The sequence below is a fragment of the Cetorhinus maximus genome, chromosome 17 (genome assembly GCF_964194155.1).
Source record: "Cetorhinus maximus chromosome 17, sCetMax3.hap1.1, whole genome shotgun sequence".
Lineage (NCBI taxonomy): Eukaryota > Metazoa > Chordata > Chondrichthyes > Lamniformes > Cetorhinidae > Cetorhinus > Cetorhinus maximus.
This window is the reverse complement of record NC_135895.1, coordinates 8132764-8159206: the sequence shown is the minus strand read 5'-3', so window position 1 is coordinate 8159206 and position 26443 is coordinate 8132764.

Here is a 26443-nt window from a genome sequence, read left to right as displayed (position 1 = left end):
TTTTGGAATTGAAGCCCTCTCAACTGGTTGGTAAAAGTTGCCATGGTGCTATTTTGAAGAAGAGCAGGGAGTTCTGCTCGATAGCCTTGTACTTGCCCTCAAAAACATCACCTAAAGCAAATGAGCTGCTCAGTTATTCCATTGCTGCTTGTGGGAGCTTGCTGTGCCACAATTTGGCCGTCACATTTTCCATATTATAATAGTCGCTACACTTCACTGGCTGCCAAGCTCTTTGGGATATCCTATAAAATGTAAATCTTCCTCTGTTTCTTTCTTGCTCTAACATCTTTCTCTCCCTTTCTTTCTCAAGAGCCAAGGCGAGCTTAAACCATGGAACTTAAACAAATTTAACCCCAGCTTGCGGCATCCAGCATCCTAACCTTGTAGCTCCAATCATCCGTACCATCATCAATGCTTCTCTGTGTAAAGCTCTCATTCTATTCTTGCAGATTAAGTTACAACATCTAGTCAGTAGCCAGAGGGTTAAGGTGGAGATGCAGGCAGGGCTGGTCTGGAAACGTGGGCCTCAAGGGAGCTTGTCAGGAAATTGAGTTGATGACTACAACCGATATGAAAAAAAAAATGCTAACCTTGAACAAAGTAGAAATTTCTTGGGGGGAAAAAAAGGGTACAGGTGTCTTGCGAAACATTCCCAGACTGTAACATATTTCTCTGGCTACTTTGAAAAGCCACTAAAATAAAAATCTAAAATACAATAATTGGAAAACCTCTGCACTTACAAGGTCATTAGCGGATGTCACAAACAATGAATGTCCTGCAGTGAATTAAAGATGGGATTGTGTTCTACAATGAGGCAGGATTTGTGTTTTTTTAAATTTCAGGAACTATAAAATGGAGCCTATTCTTCAATATAACACTCTGCAAATGAGAAGCATTCACATGTAAAATTAGAAAATATTATAAATGTAATTCAAGTCATGTAGAAAAGAGCTTATTAACACAGCAAATGGAGGAGAGACATTACACGTGACACTTGAAGTAAAGGTGTGCATCAGTGGAGCTGACATTTTATTCTCCTCTGGGTCAAGTTGTTCCTTTTGCTGCTTATTTTCTCCCTTAGAGACGCTGAAGGTGACTCTTGACTTTGGCCAATGCTGTAAAATTGGAGATATCGGATCAGCTGCCCTCTAAATTTTGCTTTCCATTTCCTTCAAAAGGAAAGGGGAATTGGATGAGTTGTACAATTGGCTGATCCTACATTGTCTATCATACACCATTTCCCAAAGCCACAATCACCTCCCTGATATCTGCTGTGATAGACTTCCATGCATACCAGAAATTCAACACCTCAAGCCAGATAATATGGCCTTTTATTGCATTGCTGTCCTGTGAAACCTGCTGGGCGCAAATTGTCTGTTTCCTACACCAGTGGTTCTCAAACTGGAATCCCCCCCTGCTTAAGAAGGGAGTGAGGCAAAATATGGGAAATTACAGGCCGATTAGCCTGACATCGGTCGTTGGTAAGATTTTAGAGTCCATTATTAAGGATGAGGTTTCAGAATACTTGGAAGTGTATAGTAAAATCGGGTAAAGTCAGCATGGTTTCATCAAGGGGAGGTCATGCCTGACAAATCTGTTAGCATTCTTTGAGGAGGTAACGAGGAGGTTAGACAAAGGAGAGCCAATGGATGTTATCTACTTGGACTTCCAGAAGGCCTTTGACAAGGTGCCGCACAGGAGGCTGCTCAGTAAGATAAGAGCCCATGGTGTTAGAGGCAAGGTACTAGCATGGGTAGAAGATTGGCTGTCTGGAAGGAGGCAGAGAGTGGGGATAAAGGGGTCCTTCTCAGGATGGCGGCCGGTGACTAGTGGAGTTCCGCAGGGGTCAGTGTTGGAACCACAACTTTTCACTTTATACATTAATGATCCAGATGAAGGAACTGAGGGCATCCTGGCTAAGTTTGCAGATGATACAAAGATAGGTGGAGGGACAGGTAGTATTGAGGAGGCGGGGAGGCTGCAGAAGGATTTGGACAGGTTAGGAGAATGGGCAAAGAAGTGGCAGATGGAATACAACGTGGGGAAGTGTGAGGTCATGCAGTTTGGTAGGAAGAATAGAGGCATAGACTATTTTCTAAATGGGGAGAGAATTCAGAAATCTGGAGTGCAAAGGGACTTGGGAGTCCTAGTCCAGGATCTCTATAAGGTTAACTTGCAGGTTGAGTTGGTAGTTAGGAAGGCAAATGCAATGTTGGCATTTATTTCAAGAGGACTAGAATATAAAAGCAGGGATGTGCTGCTAAGGCTTTATAAGGCTCTGGTCAGACCATATTTAGAATATTGTGAGCAATTTTGGGCCCCATATCTCAGGAAGGATGTGCTGGCCCTGGAGAGGGTCCAGAGGAGGTTCACGAGAATGATTCCAGGAATGAAAGGCTTAACATATGAGGAACGTTTGAGGACTCTGGGTCTATACTCGATGGAGTTTAGAAGGATGAGGGGGGATCTGATTGAAACTTACAGAATACTGAAAGGCCTGGACAGAGTGGACGTGGGGAAGATGTTTCCATTAGTAGGAGAGACTAGGGCCCGAGGGCACAGCCTCAGAGTAAAGGGAAGACCTTTTAGAACAGAGATGAGGAGAAACTTCTTTAGCCAGAGAGTGGTGAATCTATGGAATTCATTGCTACAGAAGGCTGTGGAGGCCAGGTCATTGAGTGTATTTAAAACCGAGATAGATAGGTTCTTGATTGGTAAGGGGATCAAAGGTTACGAGGAGAAGGCGGGAGAATGGGTTTGAGAAACTTATCAACCATGATTGAATGGTGGAGCAGACTCGATGGGCCGAATGGCCTAATTTCTGCTCCTATGTCTTATGGTCTTATGGTCTAATGCCTGGTGGTCCATAGGGACTTTCCAGGGAGTCCACAAAACAATGTGAGAGGGATCATTGAGCAGGGCCTGACTTGCGGCTGGGAGAATGCCCAGGGGGGTTGTGGCCAGGGGTAGCTGACATGGTCAAAGTTAAGCAAATGACCGGAGGCTGGAGGTGACTTAATGTGAGCTGGAAGAGGGGAGCCAAGCGTGGTGGCCACATATCAGAGTGGACTGGCTGTCTCACCTAGGATGGGGAGTGTGCATGAAGAGGGAATTGCAAGCCTCATTGTCAAACATCACACCAAGGATAGACAGACCTGGCATTGAGAAGCAGGCACATCATTCCTACTGTTATCTGTAAATGAATGCCTTATTTCTTCAATTATTATTAAATAACTTTTTAACATGCAGGGCTTTCATATTGTGAATATTATATAGTATTATACTTTAGGTGTAGGAGGTTGGGGTGAGGGTTGGTGTGGTTGGATCCGTCATTACTAATCCATTTGAAAAGTGGTCCTTCAACCAAAAATGCTTGAGGTCCACTGGCCTATGTTATAAAAGTGACGACACTGCAAAAATTATTTCATGACTTTGGATGTCCTGAGGCTGCGAAAGGGTCTGGATAAATGCAAGTCTCAATTTATTTATTTTCTGTCAGTGTGGATGGGTTATTCAGGCCAGGTGGGCAAACCAGATCTTGCCTTTGCCTGGCACCCACGCAATCCCTGGCAAGATTCACTGGAGAGGGTTCAGGATCCCGAACCCTTTTACTCCTCTCTGCCTCAGTCAATGCGAGCCACTACAGCATCTCAGCCCAGTCAAATTCAATTTTAGATTGCTTATAACGCTAATGCCTCACCAGAATTGCCACTTGTTTTGGATCTTAGATTGGAAATTTTCCAGTCTGGAGAAACTATTTATGTATTATTAGGGCTTGGACCAGAATTATGTCCGGGACACTGGAGCTAGTTTGATTATTGCTAACATTAAGTCATCCCTTGAACTGTGAATAAATCATAGGCATTGAGTTTGACCACCCAGCCTGAAAATGACCAATTAAACTAGCAGTAAAGGTGGCGTAACAAGATTAGAATAAGCCCACTGGTAATTTAGCATCAGCTTCTGCATGCTAAACTTGGATGCAATTAAGGTGTATTTAAATTGGATTTTGATTTTCACCCTCTCTAAGTAGAGTTATAAATGTGATGCATTTTGTGCTCCATGTGAAACTGTTGTGATTTGATTCATTATGCAATGTGAATAACACAGCTAAGTAGGAATTTAGTGCTTTTGAAGTATCAGCTAATTTAAATGAAGCAACTTCGAATAAAGTATTCTAACTTCTTAACAACTGCTGTGTGGGAGAATTTCATCACAGGATTTCTCCACTTTCCCCATTTTCCACCTTCCCATCCTGATAGGAGAATGAGAGATGATCTTAATGAAACATATAAGATTCTGAGGGGGGGTGGTTTAACAGGGTAGATGCTGAGTGGATGTTTCCCTCGTGTGGGAGACTGGAACTAGGGGGCACACTTTAAAAATAAGGGGTATCCCATTCAAGACAGAGATGAGGAGAAATCTCTTCTCTCAGAGGGTCATTAATCTTCGGAATTCTCTCCTCCTGAAGGCTGGCTGGAGGATAGTTACACCATAAAAATGATTTGGTAGCCTTAATTACAGAGATCTTGTGGCACAGTCATAGTGTTGCTACCTCCGGGCAAGAGGGTCTGGTTTAAAGTCCCACTTCAGAACTTAATTGCCATGGAAGGTTCATTCATAGTTCATCAAATGGGTTGATTTATCAGCCTGTAAATCCTTCCAATATACCTGATAGTAGATGATGAAGAGTGGGAGGATTTCCTGGCCAGCATCTGCACTTTACCAAGCATAATTATGGACCAATCCAATGGAAGTCTGTGGTACCTGATGAGGGACCTCAATTATGTGGCTGCATCTATTGACACTGCAACAGTAGTGGGGAGATCATTCTATTATTTTCCCACTCCTCTTTCAAGCGATACACCAGCAAATGTAAAAAACCTTAAACACTAACTCCGTTTCTCTCTCCATACCCAGCAATACCTGCTGTGTATTTCCAACATTGTGTGTTTTTATTTCAGATTTCCAGCATCTGCAGTATTTTGCTTCTGATATAATTTCTCACCTTGCGGGTTCTCATTCTTCTACATTACAACAGTGACTGTGATTTGAAACCACTCTGTTGCTTGTAAAGCATTTTGGGGCATCCCATTGTCATGGAAGGTGCTTTGTTAAATGCAAGTTCTTTCTTTCACAGAATCACAGAATCACACAGTGCAGTTTTATTGCTGAAAATAGAGACATGTTGCTGAAACGTTTTGTCTTGCACTCATCAAGACAAAGGCAAGAATGCCAAATTTCAAACAATCATAATTTGTACTGAAGAGAAAAGGGTGGTGATTGGTTGGCCAGTAGACTCTGATTAACCGAGACTTTGCCATGGAGAAAACAATGGGGAACTATAGGCTCCCCAAGCATACAAGTAATTAAGAAAAAAATCACAAGGCTTGACCACATTCCTTTTGTTTGCAGAGAATGGGTCCCCGTGTATGAATTTATGTTGCTTCTGGCAAGCGTAAATGAGGCACATTACGAGCTTGACTGATTATCTTAAATTGGTTGTTAGTGTAGCTATTGACGCACTCAGGATTGTTTAGCATGGGCTGGCCAATTGCAGAATCACATCTACCAGTAGAGATTTTGTTTTGGGCTTTGAAAATACAGGGTGGTTTAGCACAGTCTGTACTCTGCCTATTAAAAACATGTTGTTTGACTCGATCAGCCAATCACTTTGACATAAGGCCCACAAACCTGGTATTGTATCTTCCTCTTTCCTCCTCCATTTTGTTAACAAGTATCTTTAGGAGGCCTTTGAGGCAGGGAAGGGAATATCTGAGATGGTGCAGAATGGCTGCCCATCTGCTTGTTGCCTCATATATCTGCTTCCACTTTCCAACATCAGGGGTATTTGTGTGGATTAAGGGAGAGCCTACCTCAGGGTGACAATGCTATCTGATTGGCTGAGGTACGGAAACCCCAGCCTTTTACAATTTAAATTCCTTTGCCGCCCTGATCAATGATGGACACCAAGGATGCAAACTTGCAATGGATCTGTCTATTTGTGGACCAACATGTTACACATCTCTCCAACCCCCACCAATTCCCTCCCAAATAGCCCAGGAAGGGGGTCCTGTGTAACAAGGAGTCACCCCAATGCTTGTCCAACCACCAATAAAAACAAGATTCCCGCCAACAACATGACAGACTATTGACCCCCTTTTTGTCTGTATCTCTCTGCTTCAAAGTTGGTATTTCCTAAACAAACACTCTCCTCATCGGAGGGACTGACTGCTCAGTAATGAAAGGGCAGCAGTCAGTTTGTGTGTGTCAAGAAGCCTTAACTGTGGCTTATGGTGCGTGTGGATAATGGTGGGATTTAATGCAGGAAACGCTATTTCAGCCAGCCCTTTTTTTTGGTAATCAGTTTAATTGATCCACCATCACTATGTTCAGTTTGAGGACGGAGAGTGCTGGCTTGTGATAACTGCACAAAGTAGGGTTACCAGCAGGATAGTGGCAGCAGTGTGAATGATGATGGCAGCAATATCATCATTATACAGAGAGGGAATTGCTGACTCGAAACGCTCCATGGGAGTGAACATTTTAAAAACTTTCCCTGTGGAAATTAAAAATAGATATAGAACATGAAATAGAGCTGTAAATATATTCGCCTCAATACAATTGCGTAAATGGCATAGTGACTATTTTAAAACAGTGACCTTCATGGCAGTGTACAATACGTAGATGTCTAGATAATAAGTGTACATACATATTTAAGTATTATATATATATATATACACACACATCTAAAATACAATTAGCACTAAAAGGGCTGAGTGGAGTAGTTCACCTTTTTAATCACAAGGACCTTTACAATCAAGTCTCTTTCAATTGGGAACCTCAAGCGCTTTAGCTCTGTCTCCCCCTTTGGCCTGCAGCATTTAATTAAGGGCCCCCGTCTCCCTTGCTGCTTGTGTTCAGGTCATTAAGCCACTTCCTGCAGTCCCCTTGTTGTGGTGAGTTTTATTGACTTTCCCAGGAACGTTGTGTGCCCACTTTGTGTCGGTGGATGGCTTTTTGAGCACATAATCACTCCTTTCGTTTCCAGGGTTTATTTCACTAAAATAAAAGGTTATGCTCCCTAGAACGTGGCTTATGTCTTGATGGGGTTGAGCCTGCCATTTTGTTTGTATTTGTACCTCCAGCAGAAATGAAGTCTGCCCGCTGATTAGCAAAGGTTAAGTGCTTTGTTTCCTGTTATTAGCCTGTCACAATTTCATGATTGCAGCCTGAATTCCATAGAATTTAAAAAAAATCACATTTCTTCCCCTGTCTTTGCTCCCGCTATCCAGAGTGGACAGGGCTTATTTTTCTGTGAAACCTATTTCTGTGCACTCCTCTACAATTGATAATCCTTCATGTGTAGGACTAGGCCCGGGCATCGGCAGGCTGTTTGGCCATGGGGACCATCATAGATTAGTGCAATGCTGTCCTCATTCAACATGCACGTGTGCACACTGAGTATGGGTGTCAGAGATTAATGATCAGGAGAACAGCATAGGATGAGGTAAGCCTGTCCTAGGCAGGTAGGGGTATACCATGCCTCAATGGTAGCACTCTCCCATCAGAGGGGTATTTGAGGACCATGAACATGAGTGTGGCATCAAGGAGTCAATGGAAATCAGGGGGGAACTTTCCGCTGGTTGAATTCATACCTAGCACAAAGGAAGGTAATTGTGGTTGTTGGAGGTCAGTCATCTCAGCTCCAGGACATCACTGCAGGAGTTCCACAGGGTAGTGTCCTCAGCCCAACCATCTTCAGCTGCTTCATCAATGACCTTCCTTCCATCATAAGGTCAGAAGTGGGGATGTTCGCTGATGATTGCACAAAGTTCAGCACCATTCGCGACTCCTCAGATACTGAAGCAGTCCATGTCCAGGCTTGGGCTGACAAATGGCAAGTAACATTCGTGCCACACAAGTGCCAGGCAATGACCATCTCCAACAAGAGAGAATCCAACCATCGCCCCTTGTCGTTCAATGACATTATCATGGCTGAATCCCCACTATCAACATCCTACGGGTTACCATTGACCTGAAACTGAACTGGACTAGCCATATAAATAGTGTGGCTACAAAAGCAGGTCAGAGATTAGGAATCCTGCGATGAGTAACTCACCTCCTGACTTCCCATAGCCTGTCCACCATCTACAAGGCACAAGTCAGGAATGTGATGGAATACTCTCCACTTGCCTGGATGAATGTTGCTCCCACAACACTTAGGAACCATCCAGGACAAAGCAGCCCACTAGATTGGCACCACAAACATTCACTCCCTCCACCACCGATGCATAGTAGCAGCAGTGTGCACCATCTACAAGATGCACTGCAGGAATTCACCAAGGCTCCTTCGACAGCACCTTCCAAACCGATGACCACTACTATCTAGAAGGACAAGGGCAGCAGATAGATGGGAACACCACCACCTGGAAGTTCCCCTCCAACTCAATCGCCATCCTGACTTGGAAATCTATCACCATTCCTTCATTATCACTGGGTCAAAATCCTGGAACTCCCTTCCTAACAGCACCATATGTACGTACACCACATGGACTGCAGCAGTTGAAGAAGGCAGCTCACCACCACCTTCTCTAGGGCAACTAGGGATGGGTAATAAATGCTGGCCCAGCCAGCGAAGCCCACATCCCATGAACGAATAAAACAAAACGACAGCATATATGCCCATTCTACTCAATTTCTCATCATAGCACTAGCCTTTCATCCCAGGAATCTTCCTAGTGAACCATTGGTGCACTCCCTATGAGGAAGTATATCCTTCCTTACATATAGAGATCAAAACTGTATTCCAGGTGCTCTTTTACCAAAGTGTTGTGTAATTGCAGTGAGACGTCCTTTTTTACTCCAAACCCCTTGCAATAAAGGCAAAAATACAATTTTCCTTACTAATTGATTGCTGCAGCTGCTTGTTAACTTCAACCTATGTGACCTCCCTATTCTTCCACCTAACTATAATCCAAAACCCAAAACTGCTCAAATTGCCAGTTGTAGGCATCATGTGATAGCCCATTAGCAGCCTGTCTTACACTGCGGCCAATTCTCTTTCTCCTGCTCATCACTAGAAAATCTCAGATGTCATTTATTTATATTGATGATGTATTGGCCCATATCGCCTAGTCCCAACAGTGCGGAACACTAAGACCTTTGCTCTAATGTGGGTAGCAACAGCACCACAAGTTCCAGGGAAGCCACTTACCCTGGAAGTCAGATCTTACAGTTCGCCAGAAGTGGCTCAGGCTGATGGTCCCACTTGGACCCATCAGCACATAAATTTGGGCTGTTTGCACAGTACTTACCCAGTTATTTACACTGATTTATTTGGGGATGCTCATTGCAGGCAAAAAGCAGCCCTTTAAGTCAGGAAGAGGGTCCAAGTATTCTGGCATCCCCAGCATCCATCGTCCTCCACACCCCCTCCACCATCCCCTGCGAATTCTGCTCAGCCTGACTCCCAGCTCTGTTTACCACCGCTCCCTACATTCCCCCCACCCACCCGCCCCCATCCCCAGCCCCAGCCCCAGCCCAGCCCATCCCTTCTGAACCAAAGACCTGGGCCATTCCATCCGTTATATCTTAGGCACTTCCATTATAAATTCCAGTGTCACATTTAGAATGGAAACAATCTATGTAAACGTGTTATTCTGCCATTATAAGCCTCCTTCACTCCCAGCTAGGTACTGTAGCCCCACCACTGGCAGGAGGATATAATTGCCGTGTGTCAAGTTTACACCTAGGGTAAACGCAGTGAATACACTGGGATACGGCACACAGCCTCAGAAGCCTTGTAGACTGGAGTGCAGATGGAGGCTGCAGCATGAAAGGCTGCATTTTTCCAATCCAACTCTCACAGCTATTGAGCTTCTGCACTGGGTGCCTTGCAAAGGAGTGGGAGGGAAGATGAGACCAACAGCCAAAGAGTGAAAGATGGAAACATAGGACATAGAACCATAAAAGAGATTTCTGGCACAGATGGAGGCCATTCAGCCCACCATGCTGTGCCAGCTGAAAAAGAGTTGTCTGGCTGCAGCCTAACCTTGCTTTCCAGCTCTTGACCTGCAGTGTTGTAGGTCACAGCACCCTCAGGTGCATATCCAAGTGTTTATTTTTAAAAGCTATGAGGGTTTCTGCCCCTACCACCCTTTCAGGCAGTGGGTTCCAGATCCCCACCTCCCTCTGGGTGAAGAATGCCTCCTGAACTCCCTCTAACCCTTCTGCCAAATACCTTAAATCTATGTCGCCTGGTTATTGACCTGTCTGCTAAGGGAAATAGGTTCTTCCCATCCACTTTATCCAGGCCCTGCATAATTTTGAGTACCTCAATTACATCTAACCTCAGCCTCCTCTATGTCCTTTGTGCTAGATATGTTTCCAACCAGAGGAGAGTTTTCCCCCTGATTCCCATTGACTCCAGTTTTGCTAGGGCTCCGTGTTGCCACACTCGGTCAAATGCGGCCTTGATGTCAAGGGGAGTCACCCTCACCTCACCTCAGGGGTTCAGCACTTTTGTCCATGTTTGAACCAAGGCTGTAATGAGGTCAGGAGCTGAGTGTCCCTGGTCGAACCCAAACTGATCGTCAGTGAGCAGGTTATTGCTAAGCAAGTGCCGCTTGATAACACTGCTGATGACCCCTTCCATTACTTTACCGATGATGGAGAGTAGACCAATGGGGCGGTAATTGGCCAGGTTTGATTGTCCTGCTTTTTGTGTACAGGAAATATCTGATCAATTTTCCACATAGCCAGGTAGATGCCAGTGTTGTGGCTGTATTGAAACAGCTTGGCTAGGGGTGCGACAAGTTCTGGAGCACAAGTCTTCAGTACTTTTGCTGGAATATTGTCAGGGCCCATAGCCTTTGCAGTATCCAGTGCCTTCAGGCGTTTCTTGATATCATGTGGAGTGAATCGAATTGGCTGAAGACTGGCATCTGTGATGCTGGGGACCTCCGGAGGCGGCTGAGATGGATCATCCACTCAGCACTTCTGGCTGAAGATTGTAGCAAATGCTTCAGCCTTGTCTTTTGCACTGATGTGCTGGGCTCCTCCAACATTGAGGATGGAGATATTTGTGGAGCCTCCACCCCCTGTGAGTTAATTATCCACCACCATTCACGACTGGATGTGGCAGGACTGCAGTGCTTAGATCTGATTCGTTGGCTGTGGGGATCGCTTAGCTCTGTCTATCACTTGCTGCTTATGCTGTTTGGCTTGCAAATAGTCCTGTGTTATAGCTTCACCAGGTTGACACCTCATTTTTAGGTATATCTGCTGCTGCTTCTGGTGTGCCCTCCGGCACTCTTCATTGTACCAGGGTTGATCCTCTGGCTTGGTGGTAGTTGTAGAGTGGGGGATATGCCGGGCCATGAGGTTACAGATTGTGGCTGAGTACAATTCTGCTTCTGCTGATGCCCCACAATGCCTCATGGGTACCTAGTTTTGAGTTGCTAGATCTGTTTGAAATCTATTCCATTTGGCACGGTAAAAACGCCACACAACATGATGGAGGGTATCCTCAATGTGAAGGCGGGACTTCGTCTCCACAAGGACTGTGTGGTGTTCATTGCTACCGATGCTGTCACGGACAAATGCATCTGCGGCAGACAGGTTGGTGAGGATGAGGTCAAATATGTTCTTCCCTCTTGTTAGTTCCCTCACCACCTGCCGCAGACCCAGTCTGCCAGCCAGCCAGGGCTCAGCCAGCTCGGTCAGTAGTGGTGCTACTGAGCCACTCTTAGTGATGGACCTTGAAATCCCCCACCAAGGTACATTCTGCGTCCTTGCTACCCTTCCAACTGGTGTTCAACATGGAGGAGCACTGATTCATCAGCTGAGGGGGCGGCAACTGTACATGATAATCAGCAAAGGGTTTCTTTGCCCATGCCTGACCTGATGCCAAGGCATTTTATGGGGTCTGGAGTCGATTTGAGGACTCCCAGGGCAACTGCCTGCCACCTGTATACCACTGTGCCACCACCTCTGCTGGGTCTGTCCTGCTGATGGGACAGGGGTTACCCTGGGATGGTGATGGGGGTGTCTGAGACATTATCTGTAAAGTATATCCCTCCTTCCCCCTAACCCACGACCCCCTTCCAGCCATTGCTCACTTATGCCTGGGTCCACCCGCAAACCAAGGCCTCAGATGGGTGTAGTACTGGCAGCAGCCAACGCCTCCCCAGTGGCACTGCTGAGTAAGAGCTGCTGGCCTCCGATTGGCCGGTGGGACTTCCATCCCCAGGGTCTTTGATCCGTAGTTGGCCTGTCAAATGCCTGACTGGCAGAAGATACTCCGGGCCTTCCTAAAAAGAAGGTAACACATTGGTCTTGCTGGCGGTGGCTGATTCACCTGTTGCCTCCACAAGATTCCGCCCACAGTTTTAACTCAAGGCTCCACTCCCCGTCACAATTATCCATTATCCATTCCTGCCAGCAGCGATGTCATTTTGCTGCAGTTCCCCTTTGCCACTCTCGGGCTGAGGTCCCACTGATCCAAGTCAGGCAGAGCTGCACGTGCACGTTCGTCCACAACGTTAAACATCGCATTCACTGCCACCGCGCGAGGTCACTAGGCCAGTTATGTACTTCAATCTTCTATAATGAAAAGAGCAGCACGGTGCTCATAGCCTTTGCTCCACACTCACTAACACCACCTCACAATGCAAGAAAGACTTGTTAGGATAAAGAAAACAAAATCAATAGGTCAGTTTGTTTGTCCTGATATAGCTTAATAGACCCATGGCTACATTCTAAACATAAATCAATAGTGTCTGTTTGTGTAATTATTGTGAAACATTTTTGCAGTTTGACTCATACATAATGCAAACGTAATCAATGTTTGTAATGGCTTTCATTGTTAACACTTTCAGTACTGTAAATTGGCATATAAAAGATATAACAACTATATCTTGCATTTACACAGCACTTTTAAATTTGTGAATCATGTTTCATGGAAGTGATTATGAGACGAAAGTTTGACACTGAGCCGCATAAGGAGATACTTGTGCAGGTGACCAAAAGCTTGGTCAAAGTGGTAGAGGTTTAACGATTGTCTTAAAGGGGGAGAGAGAGGTGGAGTTAACGAGGGATTTAGTAAAGGAATTCCAGAGATAGGTGCTGAAGGCACGGTTACCAATGGTGGAGCAATGGAAGTGGGAGATACACAAGGCGTCACATTTGGGTGAAGAATTGTTTCCTAAAAATGCTAAAAAGACAGAGTTAAAGGCTCTGTATCTGAATGTGTGCAGCACTGGTAACAAAATGGATGAATTGTTAGCGCAGATGGAAGTCAATGTGTATGACCTGATAGCCATCACCGAGACATTTTTTTAAAAATTCATTTACAGGATGCAGGCATCTCTGGTTAGGTCAGCATTTATTGCCCATTCCTAATTGCCCTTGAGAAGGTGGTGGTGAGCTACCTTCTTGAACCTCTGAAGTCCATGTGGTGTAGGTACACCCACAGTGCTGTTAGGGAGGGAGTTCCAGGATTTTGACCCAGCAACAGTGAAGCAACGGTGATATATTTCCAAGTCAGGACTGTGGTGTTCTCATGTTTCTGCTGCCCTTGTCCTTCTTGATGGTAGGGGTCGTGGGTTTGGAAGATGCTGCCATGAGTGCATCTTGTAGATGGTACACACTGCTGCCACTGTTCGTCAGGGAGGGAGTGAATGCTTGTGACAGGGGTGCCAGTCAAGTGGGCTGCTTTATTCTGGATGATGTCAAGCATCTCGAGTGTTGTTGGAGCTCCATTCATCCAGGCAAGTGGAGAGCATTCCATCACACTCCTGACTTGTGCCTTGTAGATGGAGGACAGGCTTTCGGGAGTCAAGAGGTGAGTTACTGAGCACAGGATTCCTAGTCTCTGACCTGCTCTTGTGGCCACAAGGTGACCAAGGCTGGGGCATAAATATTGAAGGGTATTTGATATTTCAAAAAGATAGGAAGCAAGAAAGAGGTGGTTGGTAGCTCTGTTAATTAAGGATGTCATTATGTCCTTAGCTCGAAAGAGCAGGGTGTGGAATCAGTTTGGGTAACGATAAGAAATAGGAAAGGTAAGAACTCACTTCTGGGAGTAGTTTATAGGCCCCCTCACAGTAGTTACACTTTAGTACAGAATATGCAGGAAGAAATAAATGGAGCATGTAAGAAAGGCACTGCAATAATTATGGGTGAGTTTCAGAAAAGAATGCTGATTGATTAGCAAGTCGACTCTGATTGGCTGAGGCATTGCCATGGAGAATGCAATGGGGAACTATAGGCTTCCCCAAGCTCCTGGGTAATTCAAAAAAAGATGCAAGGCTTGAACATATTCCTTTTATTTGCAGAGAATGGGTCCCTGCATATAAACGTATGTTGCTTCTAGCAAGCTTAAATGAGCCATATTAGAAGCTCGACTGATTATTGTAAATTGGTTGTTAGTGTAGCTATTAGCGCACTCAGGATTGTTCAGCGAGTGCTGCCTGATGGCGGAATCACATCTAACATTAGTTGTTACAGAGTGTTAACAGTTCAGAAACAGGCCATTTTGTCTAACTGGTCCATGGCGATGTTAATGATCATGAACCCCCTTCCACCCAATTTCATCTAACCAATCATGATAAGTTTCTATTCCATTTTCCCTTCTGTGTTTATTTAGTTTCTCTTTAACTGCACCTATGCTATCCACATCAAGTACTCCTTGTGGTTGTGAGTTCCACATTTTACATTGTACCTCCTTGTTCTAAACTCTCCCAGCAGAGGAATTACTTTTTCGTATCTTATCCTTTGATCATCTTCAACGCCTAAATTAGATTACCCCTTAACCTTTTAAATGCCAATGGAATAAAAGCCTAGTCTGTGCAGCCTAATGTAATCCTGGAATCATTCCGGTGAATCTCCACTGGACTCCTTCCAAGGTCAGGATTATTTTCCTGAGATGTGGTGCTCAGAGCTGAATGCAAACTTGAGCACCAAGTGTGGGGTTGGGGGAGAAAATCGGGGGTTGGGGGGGTATGGGACAAGGGGAGGGTCACAACATTCTTTCACGTTTGTCAGAATTGTGTTTTTCTCTCAGTTTTGTTTGCTTTGCTTATCAGAAGGAAGGGCATTGTCGGATAATGAGTCTGTTATTCCCATTTTGCAATTGGTGACAGTAGTAATCATTTCCAACTGAGACTCCAGTTAAAACGTCAAGTGTTTTAAGTCATTTCCACATTTAGAAAAGGATACTGGACAGCAGGCATGCGATTTTTCTCTCCATTGTCAGGCAGTGAAAATTCCTTGTGGTAACAGCAGACTTTATTGCACATTCACCAATGCAATCAGACTAAACTATTCCAATACTGTGCCCGGCCAAACTCCCAAGTTCCGTCTAGAAATTTCAGCTCATCCAAAACACTGCTGTCCACATCCTAATTCACACCAAGTCCCCTTCACCTATTTGCTTGGCTTACAGTGCAGCAAAGGCTCATATTTAAAATTCCCACCCTTGTGCTTAGACATCTCCATGGCCTCCCTCCTCCCTGCCTCTGTTCCTCCTGTCCTCCAATCCTCCGAGATCTCTGTGCTCCTCCAATTCAGAGCTTAATTGAGAATTTAATGAACAGAACCTGACAACATGTGATCTATGGACTTAGATACAAAATGCAGATTACAGTATACCTTTCATTCTTATTCTGTAAATTAAGGAGACCAGGATTTTGAAACATTGTAATTGTTTGTACGTTGAAATGTTCATAATTGTGAAATCCGTTTATAATTTTATACATTTTTATTTTAATGATTGTCTATAACTATGTTATGAATTAGATTTACCATCATCCAAACACCAGCAAGGGAGGCGGTGGTGAAGTGGTATTGTCCCTTGACTAGTAATCCAGAGACCCAGGGTAATACTTTGGGGACACGGTTTTGAATCCCACTATGGCAGGTGGTGAAATTTGACTTCAATAAAAACCGGGAATTCAAGGTCTAATGAAACCCATCTGGTTCACTGACGTTCTTCAGGAAAGGAAATCTGCTGTCCTTACCTGGTCTACATGTGACTCCAGACCCACAGCAATGTGGTCGACTCTTAAATGGCCTGGCAAACCTCTCAGTTGTAACAATCTGCTAAGAAATCTCAAAGGAATGAAACTGGGCAGACCACTTGGCATCGACCTAGGCACCGGAAACAACAACAACAGCAAAGTCCTCCTTACTAACATTTGGAGCTTGTGCCAAAATTGGGAGAGCTGTCTCAAAGAATAGTCAAGCATCAGCCTGATGTAGTCATGCTCATGGAATCATATGTTACAGAAAATGTCCCAGTCAGCACCATCGCCATCCCATGGTACATCCTGTCCCACCAGCAGGGCAGACCCAGCAGAGGTAGTGTACATTAATGATCTAGATATGAATGTAGGAGGTATGATCAGTGAGTTTGCAGATGACAAGAAAATTGGTGGTGTGGTAAATAGCAAGGAGGAAAGCCTTACACTACAGGACATTATAGACGGGCTGGTCAGATAGGCAGAACAGTGGCAAATGGAATTGAATCCTGTGAAGTGATGCATGTTAGGAGGACTAACAAGGCAAGGGAGTACACAATGAATGGTAGGACTCTAACAAGTACAGAGGATCAGAGGGACCTTGGTGTGCATGTCCATCAATCCTTGAAAGCAGCAGGACAGGTAGATAAGGTGGTTAAGAAGGCATATGGGATATTTGCCTGTATTAGTCAAAACATTGAGTACAAGAGCGGGGAGTTTATGATGGAGCTGTATAAAGCGTTAGTGAGGCCACATCTGGAGTACCTTGTGCAGTTCCAGTTGCCACGCTGTAGGAAGGATGTGATTGCACTGGAGAGGGTGCAGAGGAGATTCACCAGGATGTAGCCTGGGCTGGAGCGTTTCAGCTATGAAGGGAGCCTAGATAGGCTGAGGCTGTTTTCCTTAGAGCAGAGGCCTAATAAAGGTATAAAAAATTATGAGGGGCACACTTAGGGTAGATAGGAAGAAACATTTCCCCTGTACGGAGGTGTCAATAACCAGGGGGCATAGATTTAGTAAGGGGCAGGAGGTTTAGAGGGCATTTTAGGAAAAGAATTTTCACCTAGAGGGAGGGGGGTATCTGAGACTCACTGCCTGAAAGGGTGGTAGAGGCGGGAATCCTCACAGCATTTAAGAAGCATTTAGATGAACACTTGAAACACCATAGCATACAAGGCTATGGGCCAAGTGCTGGAAAATGGGATTAGAGTATATAGGGGCTTGATGAATGGCACGGATACTATGGGCCGAAGGGCCTCTTTCCGTGCTGTAAAGCTCTATGACTATAGGTGGTGGCATGGTGTTATACAGTTGGGAGGGAGTTGCCCTGAGAGTCTTCAACATTGAATCTTGGCCCCATGAGGTCTCATGGCATCAGGTCAAACATGGGCAAGGAAACCTCCTGCTGATTACCATGTACTGTCCCCCCTACAACTCATGAATCAGCACTGCTCCATGTTGAACACCACTTGGAGGAAGCACTGAGGATGGCAAGGGTGCAGAATGTACTCTGGGTGGGGGATTTCGCTGTCCGTCACCAAGAGTGTATCAGTAATACTGGCTGAGTCCTGCTAGACTGGGTCTGTGGCAGGTGGTGAGGGATCCAAGAGGGATGAACATACTTGACCTCATCCTCACCAACCTGCCTGCCACAGATGCATCTGCCCATGATGGTAGAAGTGACTATCGAACAATCCTTGTGGAGACGAAGTCCCGCCTTCACATTGAGGATACCCTCCATCGTGTTGTGTGGCACTTTTACTGTGCCAAATGGAATAGATTTCAAACACATCTAACAAGATTAGGCAGCCATGAGGTGCTGTGGGCCATCAGCAGTAGCAGATCTGAACTCAACCACAATCTGTAACCTCATGGCCCGGCATATCCCCCACTCTACCATTACCACCAAGCCAGGGGGTCAACCCTGGTTCAATGAAGAGTGCAGGAGGGCATGTCAGGAGTACCACCAGGCATACCTAAAAATGAGGTGTCAATGTGATGAAGCTATAACACAGGACAGCTTGCCTGCCAAACAGCATAAGTAGCAAGTCATAGACAGAGCTAAGTGATCTCACAACCAATGGATCAGATCTAAGCTCTGCAGTCCTGCCACTTCCAGCCGTGAATGGTGATGGACAACTAAACAACTCACTGGAGGAGGAGGCTCCACAACTATTCCCAACCTCAACGATGGAGGAGCCCAGCACATCAGTGCAAAAGATAAGGCTGAAGCATTTGCTACAATCTTCACCCAGAAGTGCCGAGTGGATGACCCATCTTGGCCTCCTCCGGAGGTCCCCAGCATCACAGATGCCAGTCTTCAGCCGATTTGATTCATTCCACGTGATATCAAGAAAAGGTTAAAGGCGCTAGATAGTGCAAAAGCTATGGGCCCTGACAATATTCCGGCAATAGTACTGAAGATGTGCTCTAGAACTTGCCGTGCCCCTAGCCAAGCTGTTCCAGTTTAGCTACAACACTGGCATCTATCTGGCTATGTTGCCCAGGTATGTTCTGTACACAAAATGCAGGACAAATCCAAAACAGCCAATTACCACCCCATCAGTTTACTCTCCAACAGCAGTAAAGTAACGGAAGGGGTCATCAACCGTGCTATCAAGTGGCACTTGCTTAGCAATAACCTGCTCACTGATGCTCACTTTAGGTTCAGCCTGGGCCACTCAGCTCCTGACCTTATTATAGCCTTGGTTCAAACATGGACAAAAGAGCTGAACTCCTGAGGTGAGGTGAGAATGACTGCCCTTGACATCAAGGCCGACTTGACCGAATGTGGCATCAAGGAGCCCTAGAAAAACTGAAGTCAATAGGAATAAGGGGGAAAACTCTCCGCTGGTTGGAGTCATATCTAGCAGAAAGGAAGATGGTTCTGGTTGTTAGATGTCAGTCATCTCAGCTCCAGGACATCACAGCAGGAGTTTCTCAAGGTAGTGTACTAATCCCAAACATCTCCAGCTGCTTCATCAATGACCTTCTTTCCATCATAATGTCAGACGTAGGGGATGTTCACTGATGATTGCACAATGTTCAGCACCATTCGCGACTCCTCCGATATTGAAGCAGGCCATGTTCAAATGCAACAAGACCTGGGAAATATCCAGGCTTAGGCACTACCATCTAGAAGGATGAAGGCAGCAGATAGATGGGAACACCACCACCTGGAAGTTCCTCTCCAAGTCACTCCCATCCTGACTTGGAAATATATCACTGTTCCTTCACTGTCGCTGGGTCAAAATCCTGGAACTCCCTCCCAAACAGCAGTGTGGGTGTACCTACACCACATGGACTGCACCTGTTCAAGAAGGCAGCTCACCACCACCTTCCCAAGGGCAATTAGGAATGGGCAATAAATGCTGGCCCAGCCAGCAAAGTCCACATCCCATGAATGAATAAAAAAGACTCACAGCAATGTGGCTGATTCTGAAATGGCCGAGGAAGCCACTCAGTTTCTCAAGGGCAATTAGGGATGGGCAGTGATGCCCATGTCCAGTGAATGAATATAAAAACGTATCATTTTGTCCAGTAATTGTTCCTGTGAAACACCTTAACATTAAAGGTGCTTTATCAATATAAATTGTTGTTGTTGTTGTGGGTCCAACTGGTTTCCAACCGGTGTTTCTGCTTGGCTTCTCAATGGCACATGATGGTGGACAGCTCAAGGTGGAAACAGAAATGGCGGGAGGCACAGAATTGCTATAGCGGGAATGGTGTGACAATGTAGGCGCACTATTCGAGGCACCTTTGCATTTAAAAATGGCACCTGACAGAAGAATCATGGTTTCCCATTTATCAGTTGCCATTGGGAGGTGTAGCTCTGAAAGCTGATGATCCTCCCGGTGAGTGAGGTTTTCATTGAGCTGTTGACCTATGCATCTGGCCCTATTAGAGGTCCTGGAGTCGGCCAACTCACAAACAGTGGGCATGTGGTCAATGATGGCTCGATGGGGTTGGAAAGCTACGATAGAGCAGGTTAGTCTCAGTGGAAAAGACTTTTCCCTCTTACATAAAGACTGCCTTCCTTACGGCAGCCAATCGCTTTACTGCTGGCTGCTGTGGATGAGCTGGCTTTGTACAATCTCGTGGGCCCCACCACCACATTCTTCTATCACTGGTTCGGTGTTAGCTGAAAGACTGGGAGGAGTGTTCCCAGGGCCTTGGGAATGGAAGGCTGGGAAAATTGCTGTCTGACTGTTACCATGATATGTTCCTGCCTCTTCCCACTTTCCCCAGGAGATGCTGGTGTCTGCCCACCCAGCAGCCACATGGAAGTCAAAAAAGCTTTTAAGGAGCTAATTAAGAGGGATTTTCCTATTTAAATGCCTTTTACCCAACAGCGGAGCAGGCTCCCGCTCTGTCTCCTGTCCAGCGGAGAGAGGAGGAGAGTGCACAGTGGGGGGGGACTTTAAGTGAAACTAACAAGCTGTGAAGGCTTTGATCATTTAGACTGAATAGGTCCGGGGGGAGGGAGCCAGGCTGAGAGACTGCCTTGAAAAGCACATCAACTGCCAGAGAATCCTATCACTGCTTGGAAAGCGAGTGCCAACAGCCTGGAAGGCTCTTCGCCCACCCTCCTCTGCTCCTCCCTGCTGCTGGCTTTCAGAGTGTGAATGGAGCAGCTTCTGCAGCTCCTCCATCCCCCGCTGTTAAGGGTCCAGGCAGGGCGCTTTTCGCTGCAACACCCTCCGAACAGTAACACCGCCTGCCACTTCCACAGGCCATGAACAGAGGGGTTGACCACCTGGGATGCAGGTAGAAGGAGGTGAGACCTCAACAGGCGGTGCATGTCGAGAGGACCGGCTACCCAACATGGGCAAGAACCCGTGGATCAGAAGGTTCAGGTTGTCACGGCACCTTGCTGCAGACAATCCTTATCCTTACAGTGCCAGGCCACCTTCACAGTGGGAGCAGTTGACCGTGCATTGTCAGTCAATCACTGGAGGGCCTCCCACAATCCCACATCCCTGACTCCTTGCCAATTTGTGAGATCTCTTCTCCTGCAAGGAGGGAAAGCAGGCCAAGTGGGAATGTCAGAAACGACTTGTTTTCAGAGGAGTGAAGGACGATATTTGTGCATGGTGACCGCTGGATTTGCAGGAACACTTGAAATGTCCAGTTTTGCCATGCTGGAAGCATTCTCCGCCCCGTGCTGAGCGGCCTTGGCATCCCTGCTGGGATTTTGTGCCACAACACGAGCATCTCCACACAGCTGCTGGCGTGGTCTTTCCCACCCTTTCAGTTAATTTAACAGGCTTTCTTATATGTGGGGCCTCTGCCTGTAGGCCTGTCCAATCGACGGAGTCATGCAAAGCCTCAAAGTCACCCCGAATGGTAGCCCAGTTCAGTGCTCCAAGTTGGGGCCACATCACGCATTGACCTGCATGCTCAATATGGGGATCCTTGGCATATTAAAAAAAGGTATCAAAGGCTTTAAGAATGGACTAAAGTTTTGCTGTGGACTCCTGCACACCCTGCCTTAGGAGAACGTCATCTGCTACTGGACCTCCTGCATAACAACGGGAACTAATTTGAAGCGTTGGCTCTTTCTCGTGAAGACCTGTTCTGCTCGGTGCCAGAGAAAATGGATAATCTCCATAACTCTCACGGCTGGCTTCTCTGCAGGCCCTCGAGGCAGTCAAACAGGCAGGGCAAGGGCAGGGACTGCTCACCATCGTTACCTCTCTCCAATGTGCCTCTTTCTTCTGCTGATTTTTTTTACGTGTTTCTTCATTCTGTCATTCCTTCCAAAACACGGATGTGTCTTTTTTACATCAACGCCTCCATGGCTGCCACCATGTTCTGAGATGGGTCTTTCTGTCTTGGACTCTCGGTGTGGGACTTGGTTCTTAGACTGTTGACATACTCTGCTATCTGCTTAACACTTGCTTATTGGTGCTACAACTGAACAGGGTATAGAGCAGGCACGTTACCACTAGGTATGATTCCAACCTCTCTCTCTCTCTCTCGAGGGTTTAATATGCTCCTGACTGGTGTCAGCGGTGCATCATCATCTACATCATATATTAGCATATTCCTTCTGTTAACTCATTATGCTGCAATTACTTTCTCCATGGCAACACCTTGGCCAATCAGAGTTGACTTGCCAACCAATCAGCACCCTTTTCTCCTGCAACATAAATTGTTGCGATGGTTTGAAATTTGGCATTCTTGCATTTGTCATGATGAGTGCAAGTAAAAAAGCGTTGGCAACATGCCTCCCTTTTTAGTAATATTCTATGATTGTCAGTGTTGTCCTCCTGCTTCTACAGGAGGATGGTAAATCGGGCAACGGTGGTGAAACTGGCAAGAACTTCAGCAGATCGCACCACTCCTCCAATTCCACCTCCACCTGGTGCCATCAGGTTACAACTGTCATAAAGAAGGATGGATCATTGAGAGTATGCCTCGATCCACAACATTTAAATATAGCTTTGAAGCATTGTCCTTACAAAATACCCACATTTGAAGAATTAAATCCAAAATTTGCAGGTGCAAAATTCTTCTTGAATGTTGTGATGCCAAGCATGGCAACTGGTCAGTACATCCCATGGAGAAGTCCCAAGAGCTCACTATATTTTGTACCCCATTTAGACAATGCTGTATTCAATGACTCCCTTTCGGGCTGTTAGCCAGAATCTCTTTCAAGCTCAATTGGGCCGCATTAAATGCACTGGGCCAGGATGGATCTGTATCACCAACGACATTGCTGTTGTGGGGGGAACAAAATGAACATGCCCACAGTCTGCATTTATTGATTCAAGTAGGACATAATGAAGGGTTGGTGTGCAACAGTCTGAAATGTGCCATCAACATGCTGCGGATCAATTTCTTTGGTTCTATTTATTCCAGTGCTGGCGTACATCCCATCCCAATAAAGTAGAGGATGTTAATGACATGCCAACTTCTCAAGATAAGGATGATCTTCGAAGATGTCTAGGACTCTTCAATTTCTTGTCTCCATACATTATCAATTTCACTCAAAAATCATCAGCTCTAAAGGAATTGTTGAGAAAGGGTATACCTTTCCTGTGTCACGAAGACCAACAATACCTTTTCGAAGCATTGAAATAGTCATGATCAGAAGCATTGACATTGCAATTTTACATCCTTAGGAGACAACTACCCTGGGAATAGATGCCTCACAAAAAAGGCTAGGAGTGTGCATAATACAAAAAGGCAAACTGTTTACATTTGCTTCAAAGCCTTTGTTTGTAATGCAATCCAACTACTCCAACATCAAGCCAGAAACATCAGCTTTAATGTTTGGAATCATGTGTTTTCATACTATCTATTTGGCAAAAGATTTGTGGTAGAGACTGACCACAAGCCACTGGAGAAATGGTGAAAACCATTGACTAGTGCATCGCCAAGATTGTAATGTCTCTCAGTAAAGATTCAAGGTTACGACTATGAGATTAGGTTGAAGCCAGCTAACTTAATGATCACATTGGGCACACTTAGCAGATTGCCTAACCCAGTGAAAACAGAAGATGTATCCTTGGATCCACAAGTTACTTCATTGACATTGAATTTGAAGATGTTCTCCAAATTGATCTGTACATTTTGTACAATGCAAATGCCAGTGGCTACAAGAAGAAACTGTGATAGATTCTACACTACAAAAACTGTAGTGGAAACCATCATTGAAGGATGGCCTGATACAATTCAGCATGTCGACAATCACGTGAGACCATTTTGGCTTTATCGGGACAAGCTCTGCATCTCCTGGGGAGTCATTTTTAAAAGCACGAAAGTCATCATACCGGAATCTTTGCAATATAATATTCTGCAACAACTTCATCACTCACACATCAGACGAGAAGACTATCGAGAGACAGTCTATTGGCTGGGTATGAACAATGACATTGAAGTCGTCAAGAAGTGTGAAGCATGTCAAGAGCATATTCCGAGAGCACAAAAAATTACTGATTCCACATGAAGGTCCCACCCATCCTTGGTCCAAAATCACATCTGACCTCTTTCATGTCCCTGTCACTGACTTCATCATCATTATCATCGACTACTTTACCAAGTAGCCCATTATTCAACAATTTCTCAATACGTCAAGCACAGTTATTGTGTACACTCTAAGTGCTGTTTTCTGTTTTTGGCGTGCCTGGAGAGATCATTATGGATAACGGTCCAAAATTTGTTGGTGATTCATTTCAGGATATGTGTGAGGAGTGAAATATTAATCACACTACTTCTTCTCCCCACAATTACGCAAGAGCTAATGAAAGATTCATATGATGAAATCCCTAATTCTCAAATGTAGACAGACCAAGTAGGGTCTACACATTGCAATGTTAAATCTGAGAATGACACCATTAAGCACAGCTATTCCATTATCGGCAGAGGTCATGTCTGGCAGACCAGTGCGTACCAATTAAACAACTCACTGGAGGAGAAGGCTCCTCAATGATGGAGGAGCCCAGCACATCAGTGCAAAGGATAAGGCTGAAGCATTTGCTACAATATTCAGCCAGAAGTGCTGAGTGGATGATAAATCTCGGCCTCCTCCAGAGATCTCCAGCATCACAGATGCCAGTCTTCAGCCAATTTGATTCACTCCACGTGATATCAAGAAATGGCTGAAGGCGCTGGATACTGCAAAGGCTGTGGGGCCTGACAATATTCTGCCAAAATAAATGAAGATTTGTGCTCCAGAACTTGCCACGCCCCTAGCCAAGCTGTTACAGTAAAGCTACAATATTGGCATCTACCCAGCTGTGTGGAAAATTGCCCAGGTATGTCCTGTACACAAAAAGCAGGACAAAGCTATGAGGAGAGATTGGATAGGTTGGGGTTATTTTCCTTAGAACAAAGAAGGCTGAGAGGTGACTTGATTGAGGTGTACGAAATTATGAGGGGAATAGATAGAGTGGACAGGATAAAATTGTTTCCCTTGATGGAGAATTCTAGAACCAGGGGACATAGAGTGAAGATAAGTGGCAGAAGGTGTAGGGGGGACATGAGGAAGAACTTTTTTACGCAGAGGGTAGTGGGTGTCTGGAATTCGCTGCCCAAGTTGGTGGTGGAGGTAGAAACTTTAAACTCTTTTAAAAAATACCTGGATCTGCACCTTAAGTGCTGTAAATTGCAGGGCTATGGGCTGGGTGCAGGGAGGTGGGATTAGAAAGGGCTCCTGGGTGTCCTCAGGCTGGAATGGACAAGATGGGCCGAATGGGCTCCTTCTGTGCTGTAACTTTTCTATGGTTCCATAGTTTAAAATCCAACCCAGCTAATTAGTGCCCATCAGTCTACTCTCCATTATCAAAGTAATGGATGGGGTAATCAACAGTGCTATCAAGCGGCATTTGCTTAGCAATAACCTGCTCACTGACGCCCAGTTTGTGTTCCACCATGGCTGCTCAGCTCCTGACCTCATTACAGCCTTGGTTCAAACATGGACAAAAGAGCTGAACTCCAGAGGTGAGGCGAGAGTGACTGCCCTTGACATCACGGCCCCATTTAACAGAGTGTGGCATCAAGGAGCCCTAGCAAAACTGGAGTCAATGGGAATCAGAGAGAAAACTCTCTGCTGGTTGAGTCATACCCAGCTCAAAGGAAGATAGTTGTGGTTGTTGAAGGTCAGTCATCTTAGCTTCAGGACATCACTGCAGGAATTCCTCAGGGTCGTGCCCTAGGCACAACCATCTTTAGCTGCTTCATCAATGACCTTCCTTCCATGAGGTCAGAAATGAGGATGTTCGCTGATGATTGCACAATGTTCAGCACCATTCACGACTCCTCAGATACTGAAGCAATCCATGTCCAAATGCATCAAGACCTGGATAATATCCAGGCTTGGCTGAAAAGTGGCAAGTAGCATTCCTGCCACACAAGCATCAGGCAATGACCATCTCCAACAAGAGAGAATCCAACGCCCCTTGACATTCAATGGCATTATCATCACTGAATCCCCCACTAACATCCTGGGGGTTATCATTGACCAGATACTGGACTGGACTAGCCATATAAATACTGTCGCTACAAGAGCAGGTCAGAGGCTAGGAATCGTGCAGAGAGTAACCCACCTCCTGACTCCCCAAAGCCTGTCCACCATCTACAAGGCACAAGTCAGGAATGTGATGGAATACCCCCCACTTACCTGGATGCATACAGCTCCAACAACACTCAAAAAGCTTGACACTGTTCAGGACAAAGCAGCCTGCTTGATTGGCACCACATCCACAAACATTTGTTCCCTCCACCACCGACACACAGTAGCAGCAGTGTTTACCATCTACAAGATGCACTGCAGGGATTCACAATGGCTCCTTCCACAGCACCTTCCAAACCCACGGCCACTACCATCTAGAAGGACAAGGGCAGCAGATAGATGGGAGCACCACCACCTGGAAGTTCCCCTCCAAGTCACTCACCATCCTGTCTTGGAAATATAT